This window comes from Schistocerca americana, chromosome 2 (assembly GCF_021461395.2).
Source record: "Schistocerca americana isolate TAMUIC-IGC-003095 chromosome 2, iqSchAmer2.1, whole genome shotgun sequence".
In the NCBI taxonomy this organism is placed as follows: Eukaryota; Metazoa; Arthropoda; class Insecta; order Orthoptera; family Acrididae; genus Schistocerca; species Schistocerca americana.
In genome coordinates, this window is record NC_060120.1 from 611523940 (window position 1) to 611543945 (window position 20006).

The window sequence follows — 20006 nt, forward strand, 5'->3', positions numbered from 1 at the left end:
CATCAAACCAGTCTCAAGACTGAAGACAACAACAGCAACAATGTTATCGGTATCATTTGTGACCTGTGAGAGCCAATACTGTTGACATTTGACGAAGGAAAAGGCAAAGTGGTTGAAAGAAAAATGTTTCACGGCGCTCAGAATTTTAAACGTGTCTAGTCTAACGTAGAGAGAGCAAGCAATAGATAAGCATTCTGTTAGAAAGGTGCTCCGTTATTAACCTCCCGGACGTAAGGTATTCGCCCACCCGTGCGCATGCCGTTTTTCGTAGTCATTGTAGCAGCACACCGTCCACACATTATTATAGCTTATGAGTCAAAGAGCACTACCACACATGGCGTCGCGGCTGCAGCTTTATATGTAGAAGGTGCGGAGATTTAGAGGCCTGCTGGTCTTGTTCTGTAATTGCGGTGCTGAGCTGTAGCAATTCGCGATGTCAGCTCAATGACGTATGACCTTCGTTGTAGATTCGAAAGATTTCGCATGAGATCCGGTTTGAAGTAGATGGCTCAAGCATGCCTTCGTTATTGAAAGTGTGCTCCCACGAATGAGAAAGAAAGAAGTCTAACTATTTTTCACGTTAGATTCCCGTTTCACTCAAACTGACAGTAGGTAAAATAAGTAATCTCTGCCTTACCAAACAAGAGGATCCGTCCGAGGCGATCGATTGGTACGAAGCAGAGGCCGGGATATGTATTTAACATGGTCACCATACCATTTCGATTTAGGTTTTAGTTACTTCACTGCATAACCTCACACAAATTCCGGATTCCTTTCTAAAGTCGTCCAAATTTTCTGCCTTGGCCTAATGCCTTAGAGAGAGATTAAATGTTACATTTATTTTCAGTTCTTGCGAAGAAGATGGGTGACATGGTTGTCAACACTAGAAACCACTTTGTCAGTAGTAGTACCGAAAGTACGATGCGACCACCTATTATTTAGGTGATAAGGGGAACGAGTTTCGGTATCAGCCAATAGTTCAATTAATGATTCAGTACTCCACTTTGTGGACATGAATGTCAATGTGTACATGGACCACTGTTTACTTGATAGAGGCTTACGGGCTGGTACAAGCCTTTCTAGTTGACGGTACTTGAGTGCCTTTCGTAAATCCATTTATTTTGTGGATGTATCCGTGATGCAAGAGTGAACAGCGTTATGTGGTGTGTGCGTTTTTTGTTGTTATTGTTGTTGTCGTTATTGCAATAGCAGTTGTAGTAGTAGTAGTAGAAGTAGAAGTAGTAGTTATTGTTGTTATTGCCGTCGTCGCCTTCTTCGACGTCGTCGTAGTTGCTATTGTCATCCGTCGTTGATGGGTGGCTATGACAGAAGATAGGGTCTGAAACATGTGCCGACACATTGCCTATTGCTAGTGAATAGCTGCAAAAGAGTCCCAAAGCTTAATGTCTCTACGCGACGGCAGGACACCATGAACAGTGTGAAATGTTCCCACTGCCTAAGTCAATGCGAGGTATAACTTAGCGTATTGTGGAAGGCGGGGACTTGGAGTTTTCCACACCAAGTCTCCTATTCGTGCGGTTCAAATACTGGTTTAGATTGAACTAATGAGATGTGTACGTAATCCACTGACAGATTTCTTATTATTCCCTACAGGGATACTACTCGTTCCACGTAGAAACGATCCTTGGTACCCGATCTTAGCATGAAAGACATTCACTAGAAGAATGACTATTGCTATGGTTTCGCTCTTCAATCGTCCTCACGAACACAAAATGAAGTATTTAGCTTACCACGATCGAAACTACTCTCTTGAAACGTAAGTAAACGCATGCACCATTTCTTGTTATCTTGGAGGTACGACTGTCAAAAGAACCAACAAACCACATTCATTCTATCACGTTTTGTGCTTATATCCTTTAGTATAACGCTAGTACTAAGCACTTCTGATCGCAGTCAGCGAACTTTCACAAATACTTCATCAATCACTGTATTGAGGTTTCAGCAGTTCAACACTTTATATTCGATCTACTATGTAATCCGTTAAAGTTGATGTGTTTCCAAACACTTCGGCACTCATGTATTTCTCCTTTAGTTCCATTAGATGGAACTCCATAGTTGCTCCATAATACTCGTAGAGGAACGATGCAAAATGTTCTGCACTCTTCGATTTTCTTCGTACTTACAAGATTGATTCCCTAAAAAAAGTAGGACACAAGTAAAGAAATCAAGAAACGGAAAAAAATTACCTTTGAAAATTGGGTTTTCAAGCGTTGTTAGCAACAAAACATTTGGAGCATGTTCAAAGAATTGCAGATATTTGAATGCGTAGTATTTATTCAGTTCCCACTACCAGGATTTTTTGTTACTTATAAATTATATATGTATTTCCAAATGGAAATTTTTGTTAACAAATACAGAAACATAATTTTGTGATAAAAATACAAATCTAATTTTAGCTACTAATAATATAAACATGACAGTATTCAAAATAATTTAAAATTTTCTAAAGAAATACGGAAGATCAAATAGAAAGAAAAGAAGTTTTTGTTTCCAGAGATTCAATAATTTTATTGTTATAATATGTAATTTTTCTCATTTACCAATAATGTTTTCTGCCTGCCTGTATCAAATTTTAATGTATTTTTATGCAATTAGTCATTAAAAATATATTTATATTTAAAATTACGATTCAATATTTGTGAATTAATATTCCCGTTTGATAATAAATACAGAATTTGTGAGTAAGAAAGTAATGAATCAAGGGACTCATGAATACAAGAATTATACGCTGCAGATTCAGCTATATATATTTTTTTATTGTTTCATTTGATGTTCTTCAACAGCTTAATAGTGCTTCGAAATTTTCAAATCTTCAATTGCAATTTTTCGAGTTATTTTTTGAAGCACGTCATACTGCTTGAAAACTGATATATTCTTGTTTGGAAAGCACGAAGAAAGTCGAAAAGAACCAGTCTGTGAGGTCTCCTTGTCAGTGTAATCGATGTATTTTCGCGGCAGTTGTGGTATGACGTACTGTATCCTTACTGCCTGTAAGAGCCACTCTCTTCACATTCTTTCTACTTTTTTTTTCTTTCTATGCGACTTAACTTCTGAGGTCATCAGTCGCCTAGAACTTAGAACTAATTAAACCTAAGTAGCCTAGGGAAATCACACACATCCATGCCCGAGGCAGGATTCGAACCTGCGACCGTAGTGGTCGCTCGGCTCCAGACTGTAGCGCCTAGAATCGCACGGCCACTCCGGCTGGCATTTCCTTCTACTGGTGGATAAAATTCATGCAGTAACTAAAAAGCGCTATGAACACACTGCATGAACAGAAACACTCTGCTAATTCCGTAACATGAAATTGTTCGGAACGAAATAATCGTCCTCCGTTATTCTCTCTGCCACATCCTCACTTTGACACAATCTACCCCATTCTCCAGTCTCTTTCCTTCAGTGCAACACATTCATATAGGATTTTATCCACAAAGAACAATCTATATCAGGTGTGTTTTATTACAGTGATCGATTTCCGGAGGATAAGGCGACCTGCTGTTCTCGGACATATAAAGGATGGTAACTATCATCGTAATCAGCTTATGCCGAAGGATATGTTCCTAGTATTTGGTTTTACAACTGACCTCTTTCGATGCATAGCTGCACATTATTTTATGTGTGGTAGAAACACATCTTTGGAAATAAGTTTGTTACGAATTACGAAGAGAGAAATGGGATACAATAGTGATCCTGTAAGCAACCCGTAAGTGTGTTCAGTGTTTCTTTGGAGGATACAATTTTTTAGCATTGTAGAAACTAATGTAGTAGCAATGTATCTTGAAGAAACTTCAGCGAAAGATTAGTTTTTAATTGAATATTCTTTGTGTCAAATTGCTACAGAGACAACAAGGCAATAAAAGTGTTAAGCAACTACGAGTAAGGCTACAACAAATTTCGACCAGAATTTGACCACGTCAATTGCGAACAATCTTTCGAACGTTCTGTTGTATTTGGTAGAAGATTACTGACATGACTAACGATTCATTATGTCAAATATAGTCAGCACGTAACACTACATGCCGAAGCAGCGAACTCAAAGTGCCGTCGCAGTCACACTAATGTGGAGGCACTTCAAGTTTTTCTACACTGGAAGCGCATCGTATTCTTTGAAGTATCCTCCAAGGCTGCTGTGCGTAATAATGTGCTGTGCATATAATGTGCTAATAATTTTGTTACCGGACCGATAACTTGCTAAAGCAGTCCTGTTTACAGTAGATGAGCGTATTGTAGGTGCAATAACAAATAATAGTAACAGCCAGCTTCGAGAAAAATACACATAATTATTTTTACAACATGTTTTTACTCTACAGACGGGGTGCCGATGAAGGACTTCAGTCTGCTGCTGGTTCGGTAATCAAATCGATCGTTATCTACTGCTAATTGATTATTGAAAATTATGTTGTTCCTACACTTGAATATTGCAGAGAGAGTGATACTTGATGCCATTATATACACTGTTTCTATATAACACACTTTTCATGTTGTTTGTTCTCGTTATGAGCAATGAGTAAAATTATCGCATGTTAGCTCTTTTCTTATTTTGGCCTTGGATCGCGATGAACACTTCACTATTGTGGATGGTGGTAGATCATTTGTAAATCGATAACTCCTTCTGGACTTTAGTCTGTTTCCCCTTTATTTGGTGGCCGATCTTGGAATTTAACCCGTTCTGGACCAGTTTGTTGATCCCGCTGCAGCTGCAGCTGCGGTTGCAACGTCGCTACGCACTGGTAGCTGTGCTATTCTGTTTTACATGACTGACTGTTCTGTCGCATCTTGGTAGAGTATTTTATACATTATGAATGAAAACACCGTGTAATATTCTACAATATTTATTATTTATTTCGCAAACCGGTTTCGGTTGTTACTCCATCAACAGGTACAAAGATAAATACGTGATGCAACGAAATTTTGTTGCCTTAAAGATTTTAAACTAGTGCATCTACACAGTATCTCCTTTTCCGGAGATGAAAATGTGGATATTAGTTTTAGGAATGAAACGAGAGGATTTATTTCAGCGTAAATACGGTATAAGATTATTTAACTCAGACAAAATATGTGAAAAAATTAACAAATAAATTATATACAAATTGCAACACTTGTTCAAAGAAAAAAATAAATTTAACAATAAACTTTGGTTCCAAGGATGTCTTGTCTTTTGTAGATCGTAAATTACAAATAGATGAAATACACTAGTCAAGTTAAGCAGGTAAGTGAAGCAACTATGAATATAGAAAGTTTTTTTTTTAACATGACAAGAGAAGTTTTAGTAACTGAACTACAGGAAAAACGCATTTAAGTAAGGGGGTAATTTATAACATGTCCTGGATGGGACTATGAGCAGAATCTACAATTAAAAGAGGCGAAAAAGGGAAAGTGTCTGGTCATTCAGTGCTAAGGTTGGGCAGATGGACAAATATTTATTAATTTGTATTATTTTAAGGAAGTTCATCTTTCTTCCTTTATAGACGTCATCTAATGGTTCATGTTGCACCTTATAAATACGGCTTCCTTGAAGCATATGGTGTGCAAAAGTAGAGTCTCCTTTTACAAGTTTCCAATTTCTATGCTGTTCCTTCAAGCGGGTGCACATTGTCCTGCCTGACTTACCTACACAGTATTTGCCACAATTACAAGTCATTTTGTACGTTCCATTCTTTTCCAAAGCTACAGCCCTCTGTTTAGCATTTGGTAAAAGGTGTCGAACAATGTTCGACCCATGAACTGGGAATGTCTAACCTCATTTCTGATGCGGCACCATCGAAAGAACAAGTATTAGACAATTTCAAGAATAAAATGAGCGACAATAATGCCATAGCAATCCGCACAAACAAAAGCAATAATGTTGTCTTAATGAACAAATATGTTAACAAAGTGGAAGGTTTCCTAAACTCCACCAACTTCTTCCAGCAGATGCAGAAAGACCAGATACAGTCCTATAATGATAGAATTAAGTGTTATTAAAGTGTGTAAAAGTATACCATTACACTCTGATGCATACTTTCTCACCATAATGGATCCTATAACTCCAAGACTTTATGGACTTCCTAAAATCCATAAAGGTAATATCCCTATCCGTCCTGTGGTGTCTTCATTCTCAGTTCCATGTTACAAATGAGGCAGAGAGTTTAAATGACCTGATCAAGATCAAAACCAAGTTTAAACCTAGTAACCTAGTAATGGTTTTCCGAACTGACTTAGTGAACAAGCTAAAAGACATGCAAATCCCTCCTGATGCCAAGCTAATTTTATTTGATATTAGAACCTTATTCACTAATATACCTATTCCAGAGTGTTTAAAAATTCTTACATACTAGATAAATCAGGAGTTAGCCCAGGTGTCACAGATGACGTAAGGTTAGCTACACAAACATGCCTAACACAAAATTATTTCCGTTTTAAATGCAGCATATATTAACAGTTGGAAGGTCAGCGATGGGACCCTTTCTCCTCAGTCCAGTCCTTGCTATAATCTTCATGGACCATTTTGAAAAACAGTTTTTGGAGAATAATTCACCCTCTTCTAAGGTCGTGTGCTGGTTTAGGCATGCTGATGCTGATTTGTGGTTGTGGACACGTGCTACCACACAACTTCAGAAACTTCAAAAATTCCACAAGCAGTAAAATTCTAAACACGACAATGCAACTGCGTAAATTATTTAGATATAACCATAGACATCAGTGATCATATTTGTACTTTCAACGTTTATAGGAAACCTACCACCACATATGTTGCAATACCTGCCAGTTCTCAGCACCTAGTGAACTACAAAACCGATGCCTCTTTCCAAGAGACATCACCTTATATCCAGCTAGGAAAATCTTATGGACAGTATTATACAAGAATAAATACGCTCAGCAAGTTAGAAAGATGATAGAAAGCCTACGTAGAAATAAACAAAGATCCATCGATAAACTGAACCAAATTTCTAAAGAATATGTTACGAAAACATCCATTCCAAAAACAAAACTGATGGCTTTCAAAGGGACGAAACTGCTGGGGACTATGATCATAGTAGGAAGCAAAACAACCGAACAAGTTAGTCACTTCAGTTACCTGGGAAATATTATAAGCTGCCAGAATGAACTCGACATTCACAACAAACTGCAGAAATATTAAACGATATGTGGAATAATCAATAGAAAATTAAGAGATAAAGTGAAAACATATACGAAAATGAAGTTAGCTAAGATATTGGACCCCCCACACTGCTGTTTGGAAGTAACTTGGAGAACTGCTAAAAAGCAAGAAAGTAGAAACCAAGTGTCAGAAATGAAATTTCTACAGCAGTTGAAAAGCTGTGCGAGATTGTATACACTAAGAGATGGTGACATAGGAGCAGAGCTTGGGATGTATACTATAAATGAAGATAATCGACAAAGCTCACTAGAACGTCTACAAAGAATCTCAGATTTTACCAAAACAAACAAATTTCGTACCTTTAGATACAAGATCTGCAGGAAGAACAAGAAAAAGATAGCTCGATACTTAGACGAGGGAACAGGTCTACGGTACAGGCCACAATGAAACAAAAAAGAAGAAGACAGGAAGTACACCACCATTCCCAGACAGTTTCCAACTCGCTAAAGTAGCAGCGAGCTGTAGCCTAGACGTGGAAAATTATGAATTACCGGCACTAAAAACCGATACATACAGTCAATGCTTCATTTACTATTAGTTTCGCTAGTGTCAGACTTCTGACCAATAATGTATCATGTTTGGCATCAGCAAATGGCAATGAAGACTGTATCACATCATCCGCATGGTTTGGCGTTAGGTCCTACATGAGAGACCGGGGCATATTTACGAGGATTTATTGCCAGGAATTTTTAAATTTTTTGGGTTTGTTTACTCTTGTAACATGGCTATTAAAGTACAACGTCGTATATATACTCCTAAATCAGCACTACAGTTAAGAGTCCTACATAATTTTGTGTAGGCTCAAGTCGAGGAAATAAATGTGCCCTGCGTATGGGGAGTGTTTACGCACCTATGGGGGCTCGTTTACGCGTATCATAGAACACAATAACGAGAAACCATATTACTAAGCTTTTCGAGTTATGTTTTTGGCAGTATACATAATTACAGCCTTACTTACGCTAATTAAGATCGTAAAACACAATAACTCTACTGGCAGGAAACAAACTTTTAGCAAACTTCCACTTGTTAGCATAATACGATCTACATAGAAGTTTGAACGTTAATTAAAGACCTATTCGTCACCATGGTCGAGTTGTAATTTGCGCACACAGAACATTGTGTGTTTCCTGTGGCAGAATCGTTGTGAGTCCACCTTTTACATATAATTCACTGCGCCCGTTCTTGATTTCTTTCTGATCGGTTGTATCGTTTCAAGCAGCAAATACAAAGGCAAGTTTCACCCCCTTCATCAGATTGCGGCTTGTTATGAAAAGCGAAGAACTGGATAGGACATTCGTTGAGACGAGAACACTGGTTTGTGAGAGAAATATGAGAGGGAGTAGATATGCTGACAGATGACATAAGGGGAAGCGAGAATTACATGAACCCGTAGACGATGGCAGAACACAGGAGAGCATGAAGAGTTACAATGTGAAAACCTGCTACTGGGCAGAACACTAGTGACTTTTAGCAACTTCTTGGCCCTCATACAATTAATTCTTTCTGCTTGAGATGCATTAGGTTTAAATAGCTTTTCTAGTAATGTCTACTTTTGGTCTTCTGTGCCTTCATTTTTTTAGATTGCGTTTCCTACTGATGTTGTTCCGTGACTGGGTTATCGGGTAGGGTAATAAGTAAAAGTACCCCAACAGAACTGCATTAACGTGGCAAATTACCATGTTTGAATTGATCTACTGCAATGTCTGTGTTATTAGAGGAACGATGTTATGTTGCATGTCCTAAGAAACAAGCACTGCAGCGACAAAAGCCGCCACGAAATACATGAAATGTATTCGCAGTTATGCATACAGACAACCGTCCACTGTTTAATGGAATGCCTACAGTGAAAATTTATGCTAGACTGGGCTCTAACCCTGATTTCCCGCCGGCCTGAGTGGCCGAGCGGCTCTAGGCGCTACAGTCTGAAACCGCGCGACCGCTACGGTCGCAGGCTCGAATCCTGCCTCGGGTATGGATGTGTGTGATGTCCTTAGGTTAATCAGGTTTAAGTAGTTCTAAGTTCTAGGGGACTGATGACCTTAGAAGTTAAGTCCCGTAGTGCTCAGAGCCATTTGAACCATTTTCAACCTGATTTCCCGGTTTAACCGTGCGGTCGCCTTAAGTGCTGTGTTATACGTGCACGAACCACGGATACACTCAAAGTTCCATACATTGTCGTTCATGCGTCATAACCTGCACAACTCACATCCGAAGGAAATTGTATAGTATTTCCTAACAACATAGGCACTTCAATGTTGTATTTATCCACCGATGCCAAGCAGCGTCTTTCAACTAAAATTTCCTCCTCCCCCCCCCCCCCCAAACGGGAACTACATAATGTGTACGAGTACAGGTTATTACGCTTGAACGACGACATGTTGCAGTATGGGTCTGGCCATGATTCGCGCACGGATAACAAAGCAGTTAAGGCGACCGATTGCGTAAAGCGGGAAATCGTGGTTTGCGTTCCGGTACGGCTCAAATTGTCATTGTTGTCCGTCATTGGCTATTTTACTGACTATGTGGCAGAATTACTTAACTTCATCTACTTAGTGACCATCAATCCTAATGTTAAGCTTCTCGATGTTCTCATTTCTACTACTTCTCATTACATTCGTCTTTCTTCGATTTACTCTCAACCCGTAATCTGAACTCATTAGACTGTTCATTCCGTTCAGCAGATCATGGAATTCTTCTTCACTTTCAATCAGGATAGCAATGTCATCAGCGAATCGCATCATTGATATCATTTCACTTTGAATTTAAATTTCATTCCTGAATCTTTCTTGTAATTCCATCATTGCTTCCTCGATGTACAGATTGAAGAGTAGGGGTGAAAGGCAGCATCCTTGTCTTACACCATTTTTAATACGAGCACTTCGTTCTTGGTCGTCCACTTTTATTATTCCCTCATGCCTGTTCCACATATTGTATTTGACCCGTCTCTCCCTATAGCTTACACCCACTTCTCTCAGAATTTCGCACATCTTGGACCATTTTACATTTCGAACGTTTTTTCCGGGTCGACAAATCCTATGAACGTGTCTTGGTTTTTCTTTAGTCTGGCAACCATTATTAACCGCAACGTCAGAATTGCCTCTCCCTTGCCTTTACCTATGCTAAATCCAAACTGGTCGTCATCTAACGCATCCTCGATTTTGTCTTCCATTCTTCTGTATATTATTCTTGTAAGCAACTTGGATACATGAGCTGTTAAGCTGACTTGTCGTAATTCTAGCACTTGGCAGCTTTTGGCGTCTTCGGAATCGTGTGGATGATGCTTTTCCGAAAGTCAGATGGTATGTTGCCAGACTCACATTCTGCACACCGACGTGAATAGTCGTTTTGTTGCCACTTCCACAATGATTTTAGAAATTCTGATGGAATGTTATCCATCCCTTCTGCCTTATTTGATCTTAAGTTCAAATGGCTCTGAGCACTATGCGACTCAACTTCTGAGGTCATCAGTCGCCTAGAACTTAGAACTAATTAAACCTAACTAACCTAAGGACATCACACACATCCATGCCCGAGGCAGGATTCGAACCTGCGACCGCAGCGGTCACGCGGTTCCAGACTGAAGCGCCTTTAACCGCACGGCCACACCGGCCGGCTGATCTTAAGTCTTCCAAAGCTCTTTTAAATTCTGATTCTAATACTGGATCGATTATCTCTTCTAAATCGACTCCTGTTTCTTCTTATACTATATCAGACAAATCTTTTTTCCTCACAGAGACTTTCAATGTATTTTTTCCACCGATTAGCTCTGTCTTTTGCATTTAACAGTGGAATTCCCATTGCATTCTTAACGTTATCACCCTTGCTTTTAATGACACTGGCGGTTGTTTTGACTTTCGTGTACGCTGAGTCTGTCCTTCCGACAATCATTTCTTTCTTTGTGTCTACACATTTTTCCTGTAGCCATTTCGTCTTATCTTCCCTGCACTTCCTGTTTATTTCATTCCTCAGCGACTTGTATTTCTCTTTTTGTAATTCCTCCTTTCATCGATCAATTGATGTATTTTGTGAGTTACCCATGGTTTGTTCGTTGTTACCTTCTTTGTACCAACGTTTTTCTTACCTACTTCTGTGACGGCCCTTTTTAAAGATGTCCGTTCCTCTTCTTCAACCGTACTGCCTACTGAACTATTCCCTCTTGCTGTATCTATAGCCTTAGAAAACTTCAACCGCATCTCGTCATTTCTTAGTACTTCCGTATCCCACTTCTTTGCGTTTAATCCTCCCTGACTAATGGCTTAAACATCAGCCTACTCTTCATCACTACTATATTGTTATCTGAGTCTATGTCTGCTCCTGGGTACGCCTTGCAATCCAGTATCTGATTTCGGAATCTCTGTTTGACCATGATGTAAACTAACTGAAATGTTCACGTATCACCCGACGTTTTCCAAGAATACCTCCTCCTACTATGGTTCATGAATAGAGTATTGGCTATTACTAGCTGAAACTTGTTACAGGGCTCAGTCTTTCTCCTCTCTCATTCCTTCTCCAAAACCCATATTCTCCCGTAACCTTTTCTTCTACTCCTTCCCCTACAACTGCATTCCAGTTTCCCATGACCATTAGATTTTCATATCCCTTCACATACTGTATTACCCTTTCAATATCCTCTGTCTCTGAACTATCGTTGTCGGTGTTGGTTTGCTGTCGATTCTGATAAGAACAACCCTATCACTGATCTCTTCACAGTAACACACTCTCTGCCCTACCTTCCAATTCGTAACGAATCCTACTTCCGTTATATCATTTTTTGCTGCTGTTGACATTACCCTATACTCATCTGAACAGAAATCCTTGTCTTCTTTACATTTCACTAACAAGAGCCCTACTATTTCTAGACTGACCCTTTGCATTTCCCTTTTCATATTTTCTAGTTTCCCTACCACGTTCAAGTTTCTGACATTCCACGCACCGATTCTTACAACGTTATCCTTCCGTTTTTCTCATGGTAACCTCCTCCTTGGCAGTCCCTTCCGGGAGATCCGAATGGAGTACTATTCCAGAACCTTTCGCCACTGGAGAGATCACCATGACACTTCTTCAATTACATGCCACGTGTCCTGTGGATACATGTTAGGTGTCTTTAATACAGTTGTTTCCATTGCCTTCTGTATCCTCATGCCGTCGATCACTGCTGATTCTTCCGTGTTTAGGGACAGTTTCCCACCCCTAGGACAAGAGACTGTCCTGAACCTCTGTCCCCTCCTCCGCCCTCTTTGACAAGACCGTTGGCAGAATGAGGGGTGACTTCTTATGCCGGAAGTCTTCGGCCGTCAATTCTGATTATTAATCAAAATTTAAGGAGCCGCGGGATTCCAAACCGGGACCAAAGACATTTTGGTTATGATTCGAAGACGCTACCCCTAGACCACGGGTGCATCATCATATGCAACGATATTTTGGCTATGTGCAGACAAGCTTTTCATAAATCCTGGCTAATTGATAATATGCAGTCTGTCATATCTCTCCTCGCCCTAAACGCACTTGGTCAAACAACAAACCCGAAACACGCGTACCCATAAAACTCTTTCTCTTCCCACTTCACCTCATTGTCACCTTCTCTAAGTGCTTTTCGGTAGCTGTAAGCCAAACGCAATGTAATATAACTCACAATATTAGATACTTGGAACACATATACTGTATCAGAAGTCACCTAATTACCTATTAAAACAACAGTAATGTCCGGTTCTAGGCGCTATAGTCTGGAACCGCGCGCCCACTACGGTCGCAGGTTCGAATCCTGTCTCGGGCATGGGCGTGTGTGATGTCCTTAGGTTAGTTAGGTTTAAGTAGTTCTACGTTCTAGGGGACTGATGACCTCAGAAGTTAAGTCCCATAGTGCCTGGCTCTGAGAACTAAGCGACTTAACTTCTGAGGTCATCAGTCGCCTAGAACTTAGAACTAATTAAACCTAACTAACCTAAGGACATCATACACATCCATGCCCGAGGCAGGTTTCGAACCTGCGACCGTAGCGGTTGCTCGGCTCCAGACTGTAGCGCCTAGAACCTCACGGCCACTCCGGCCGTAAGTCCCATAGTACTCAGAGCCATTTTAACCATTTGGACAGTAATGTCATTCTTTGATTTTGCATGCAACGAAGCATACTCCTTTCCCGCAAGCTCTTTCCAATTCGCCGAAGTCACTTACTGTAACAATTTAGCTGATTTTCTCTCTCTTATAACTCACACTGCTATACTTTTTACGGTAGGGATAGCTTTCAACTCTTATCCATCTACGACTATACTCGTATATTCTACCATTATCGTTACTATTATTATTATTGTTATTAGCTGTAATAACGCTAAGGAGTAGTATGCTATTATTAATGCAACAAGTTTTTTTTTCAGATTATCTTAGATATAAGCAAATTTTGTTTCAAATCATCTTACATTTCTATTGTTCTTGCCAGTATTACCGTTTATAGCATTATAATTATTTTCATTATTTAAGTAAAGAATGGTGCTATCCTCCTGTGTGTGTGATCCCACGATCCAGTCAGGGAAAGCTTGGAGGCTCTAATCTGATTAAAATAAATGAATAAAATATAAATTCAAATTTTTTGTTACAGGTATCCCAAATGAAACCCAGCACCTACATTAAAAACTTATCCAGGATGTTTTCATAATGTTGTCTCAAAGAGTAAATCACGCAAGCTAAAGATGGACTTTCGCGAGCCAATAGATAACCTAAAACGAAAATACTGGAGAGAATGTCCGTGAAGAGTTGCTATAAAATTCAATGATGAGAGATAATGTAAACTTTTTTTTCGGTCACCAATCTTCTGATTCGTTCCATCCAATCTACTCCAAACCACTCTCTCGTTCCACTTCTTCATCACATCGTAGTACTAGCAACCCACTTGTACCATGGATGCAATGGAACTTAAGCCCCAGTGTCTTAACAGGTGTCCTATCACCATGTCCCTTCACCTTGCCAGTGTTTTTGATCGATTTTTCTTTTTCTTCTATAACATCACGTCCCAAAATCTTCGATTCTCTTCGTTTCCGGTTTCCCCACAGACCATTATTCACTATAATACAATGATGTGCTCATAAAGTAAGTATTGGGGCAACCTGCATTCTTAGCTATTCTGCATTGTTCCCAGATGTTACCAAGATGTCGGCGAAGACTTCATTCAAGATGGCGGCATGTAGACTTGGCGACAGCGCATGCTGTCAGCCAAGATGACGGCTATGACGTCATCAAAGATGGCGAATTTTGGAGGGACGTTACGCCTACTAATCTAAGAAAATCGCGGGATGATAGGTTACTTGGGCTACCCCCACTAACCTAAGTCACCCGACCATCACCTCTTCCTAGGAACTGGCACCCAGTTTGAATTTTGGCAGTAAAGATAGGTCAATTGGGCTATCTCTACCACTATAAGAAAACTGTGGGAAAGAAAGCTCACCTCCACTAACCTAAGTCACCAGACCGCCGCCTTTTACTAGGAATTGGTGGGAGAAGGACTCAGCCTGCACTGGGCTCGTGGAGAGAGGAAGGAGTGTACTTTATTTATTTTGGAACAATTTATTTAGGGATGGAGTATATTTATCACAGTGATACAGAACACATGCTCTAACTTGCCACATAGCATACAGACCTGCAAACTACTGCTAAATAACTCATGTATAATGCTCAGCACACGTGCTTACTAATTGTAAACAGACAAAATAACGCATTACACAGCCTACAGACCTGCAAATCACTGGTAAATAGTACAATAATTTATATCCAGAGGGCCAGACAACCTGTAAATTGTCAAAATAATAATCCATCTAAAAGAGTCTGCAAACATACTAATCATCAACTGTCGAAATCATGCACCTGCCTTTATTTAAAGAATTAGAGGTGGCACCACCATCCAGTGTGTTCGCCATGAGGTTAGAACTGCAAGTGACTTAGTACACAGTAACACAACCAGAGGGCACTCTCATTCATCCCATGACATAAGCCAAGATGGCAGCCATGATGTCAGCTGATGACACGAGTACCGTTACCCAAGATGGCGTGAAACAGTGTGTTCACTACATGGTCTGGACCTAGTACACAGTGCACCACCAGAGAGCTCTTTCATCTGTTCCATGACGTAATCCAAGATAGTAGGGGGAAACGGCGGGAAAACGAATCTGCCTGTGCTGGATGTAAGTTTTTCTTTTGCAGGCAGTGTCTCCACCACGAGCTCTAGAATCTAACTGACCTAGTACGCAATGCTGCCACCAGAGGGTTCTCTCATCCCTCATGTGATGTAATCCAAAATGGTGGTCTGAAAGGGGATAATTGCGCGAAAATGACTCAGCCGGCGCTGGGATGCTGGAGAGAGTAAAGAAGGGTTGTACTTTGTTTCTTTTGGAACAATTTATTTGGGGATGGAGTATATTTATCACACTGATACAAAACACGTGCTTGGGGTCACGCCACACAACCAACAGATCTGTAAACTACTCCTAAATAACGCTCTGCAGACATGCAAACAATTCCTAACTTACCGAAATAATATCAGTACAGACATGCAAACTCCCCCTAAATAATGCAGTACACAGATGTGCAGACACGAAATCAACCTGTAAACAGTCCAAATAATGTATAGGCACAGACCACAGACACGCTCGCAAAATATTGCAATAGACACGCGCAGACACTGCCCGCTGCCCCCCTGCCCACTAGATCGCACAGGGAGCTACTGACACCCCCGCGAAGTGCTGCAGCTGTCAGCTGTCAAACCACACACAGGTGCTCATACGGGTCCCACATGCATGAAGTGGTGACAACCCTTTCATACTTGGTACCTAAGAAATTCCTCTCGAAATACGTGTTCACCTAGGCGCCATTGCTGACGCGACTGGATGGGAGTGAAGAACTATTTACACTCCAAGTTGGCCCACGTGGGCGTGTGTTCGCCATTGCTGGTGTGAACCCTCCCTCTACCTGTGGTCCGACAAAGAGCTTATTGCTGAGCAACGCTGCAGAAATCCGTTCCAGAATAGCACAAGCTGCATTCCCTTTAGCGATTCTAACAGACAATGCGTGACGTGTGGCTGACGCATGGCCCTGCGTAGCTACATACCGTAGCTACATACCGTCACAAGCGAATCTAGCAACGTTCTCAATGTTATACTGAAGCCCCATGGATATCTAGAAGCATAACCATGTCGAAGTCTAGTAAATTGCATAGTGGCCCAGAAATACTTAAAATGCACTATTGTAGGAGTTTTTATGATGTCTTAGCTTGTATGCACAGAAATTCTTGCCCTAACAGAACCTGTTTACGAAAATAGCGCAGAATAATATCTAATGCACTCTTCCCAGCGGCCCTAACGTGATACCCTGTCGATCACGTGTTACCCTGCCTGTTTTCAACACACACAAACGTTCCCACCTCTAAGCAGAGACTCCTATATCCCAGCACAAAGGATGTCTTATGAATGAGTCGAGTACTATGATTGGCTCTTATCGAATTTACCTGCCAAATTACTGATGCCGCCGGTATAGAAGCACCATACACCCTTTCTGTCTTTCTGCAGACAAGACTTTTAGCGGTAAAATTATTTTGCACAGATCGCTAAATTGCATTGACAGTTAAACCCGCAAAGTAGTCTACAGATCATCAAATACATATGAGACTCACAAGAATATTCGAAGCCAGGAACATATTTACCAGTGTAACTACAATTAAATATTACGATTGCTGCTACAGTCTGACACCGATCGATGTGCAGGTAATGTCTCCTTTGACGGCTGTGCTTCCGGAACGAATCTCAGTATCTATAGCGCACATAATTTTCCACATAAAGTATCTCTCGCATACCCTCGCGGTTATCAGTGTGCTAAATCTATATGTCCCTCACGATAGGACACACAGACATCATCTCTAGTCATGCCACAACATAAACCACAGTAACTTTACAATGCAATATATATACGTCTTACACAACATAAGCCACAGTAACTTTACAGTGCAATATATACACATTTTACACAAACAGTGCAGTTATCTTCTCTATCTGTGCAGCACCCGAAAAAATTATCGTATACCTACGCTCATACCGGCTATATGTCACGATTCTCCTCAGTCCCAGGGAAGCACCGTCCACCTTTTCTTTCTTCCTACAGACGTGACTGTCAGCAGGAGAAAACTATTTTACACTGATCGCTATATTGCACTGACAACTAAACGTTGCAAAGTGCCACACATATCATCAAATACAGAAAGGCTCCTACCCAATTACACTGTTCTCCCACCGAGGACAGGAGCTTGAATATTAGAAACAAAAATGGTTCAAATGGCTCTGAGCACTATGGGACTTAACATCTGTGGTCATCAGTCCCCTAGAACTTAGAGCTACTTAAACCCAACTAACCTAAGAACAACACACACATCCATGCCCGAGGCAGGATTCGAACCTGCGACCGTAGCGGTCCTGCGGTTCCGGACTGAGCGCCTGAACCGCTAGACCACCGCGGCCGGCTATTAGAAACGTGAAACTGACCTGCAACCAATCAGTATATCACCACGTACCCGACATGGAATGTCAGAAGCTTGAACGTGGTAGGGAAACTAGAAAATCTGAAAAGGGAAATGCAAAGGCTCAATCTAGATATAGTAGCGGTCAGTGAAGTGAAGTGGAAGGAAGACAAGGATTTCTGGTCAGATGAGTATCGGGTAATATCAACAGCAGCAGAAAATGGTATAACAGGTGTAGGATTCGTTATGAATAGGAAGGTAGGGCAGCGGGTGTGTTACTGTGAACAGTAACACCACCGACAACGATAGTTCAGGTATACATGCCGACGTCGCAAGTTGAAGATGAACAGATAGAGACGTTGAAAGGGTAATACAGTATGTAAAGGGGGACGAAAATATAATAGCCATGGGCGACTGGAATGCAGTTGTAGGGGAAGGAGTAGAAGAAAAGGTTACAGGAGAATATGGGCTTGGGACAAGGAATGAAAGAGGAGAAAGACTAATTGAGTTCTGTAACAAGTTTCAGCTAGTAATAGCGAATACCCCGTTCAAGAATCACAAGACGAGGAGGTATACTTGGAAAAGGCCGGGAGATACGGGAAGATTTCAATTATATTACATCATGGTCAGACAGAAATTCCGAAATCAGATACTGGATTGTAAGGCGTACCCAGGAGCAGATATAGACTCAGATCACAATATAGTAGTGATGAAGAGTAGGCTGAAGTTCAAGATATTAGTCAGGAAGAATCAATACGCAAAGAAGTGGGATACGGAAGTACTAAGGAATGACGAGATGCGGTTGAAGTTCTCTAACGCTATAGATACAACAATAAGGAATAGCGCAGTAGGCAGTACAGTTGAAGAGGAATGGACATCTCTAAAAAGGGCCATCACAGAAGTTGGGAAGGAAAACATAGGTAGAAAGAAGGTAGCTGCGAAGAAACCATGGGTAACAGAAGAAATACTTCAGGTGGTTGATGAAAGGAGGAAGTACAAACATGTTCCGGGAAAATCTGGAATACAGAAATACAAGTCGCTGAAGAATGAAATAAATAGGAAGTGCAGGGAAGCTAAGACGAAATGGCTGCAGGAGAAATGTGAAGACATCGAAAAAGATATGATTGTCGGAAGGACAGACTCAGCATACAGGAAAGTCAAAACAACCTTTGGTGACATTAAAAGCAACGGTGATAACATTAAGAATGCAACGGGAATTCCACTGTTAAATGCAGAGGAGAGAGCAGATAGGTGGAAAGAATACATTGAAAGCCTCTATGAGGGTGAAGATTTGTCTGATGTGATAGATGAAGAAACAGGAGTCGATTTAGAAGAGATAGGGGATCCAGTATTAGAATCGAAATTTAAAAGAGCTTTGCAGGATTTACGGTCAAATAAGGCAGATGGGATAGATAACATTCCATCAGAATTTCTAAAATCATTTGGGCAAGTGGCAACAAAACGACTATTCATGTTGGTGTGTAGAATATATGAGTCTGACTTTCGGAAAAGCATCATCCACACAATTCCGAAGACGGCAAGAGCTGACAAGTGCGAGAATTATCGCACAATCAGCTTAACAGCTCATGCCTCGAAGCTGCTTACAAGAAAATATACAGAAGAATGGAAAAGAAAATTGAGAATGCGCTAGGTGACGATCAGTTTGGCTTTAGGAAAAGTAAAGGGACGAGAGAGGCAATTCTGACGTTACGGCTAATAATGGAAGCAAGGCTATAGGAAAATCAAGACACTTTCATAGGATTTGTCGACCTGGAAAAAACGTTCGACAATATAAAATTGTACAAGCTGTTCGAGATTCTGAAAAAAGTAGGGGTAAGCTATAGGGAGAGACGGGTCATATACAATATGTACAACAACCAAGAGGGAATAATAAGAGTGGACTATCAAGAACGAAGTGCTCGTATTAAGAAGGGTGTAAGACAAGGCTGTAGCCTTTCGCCCCTACTCTTCAATCTGTACATCGAGGAAGCAATGATGTAAATAAAAGAAAGGTTCAGGAGTGGAATTAAAATACAAGGTGAAAGGATATCAATGATACGATTCGCTGATGACATTGCTATCCTGAGTGAAAGTGAAGAAGAATTAAATGATCTGCTGAACGGAATGAACAGTCTAATGAGTACACAGTATGGTTTGAGAGTAAATCGGAGAAAGACGAAGGTAATGAGAAGTAGTAGAAATGAGAACAGCGAGAAACTTAACATCAGGATTGATGGTCACGAAGTCAAAGAAGTTAAGGAATTCTGCTACCTAGGCAGTAAAATAACCAATGACGGACGGAAAAAGGAAGACATCAAAAGCAGACTGGCTATGGCAAAAAAGGCATTTCAAGCC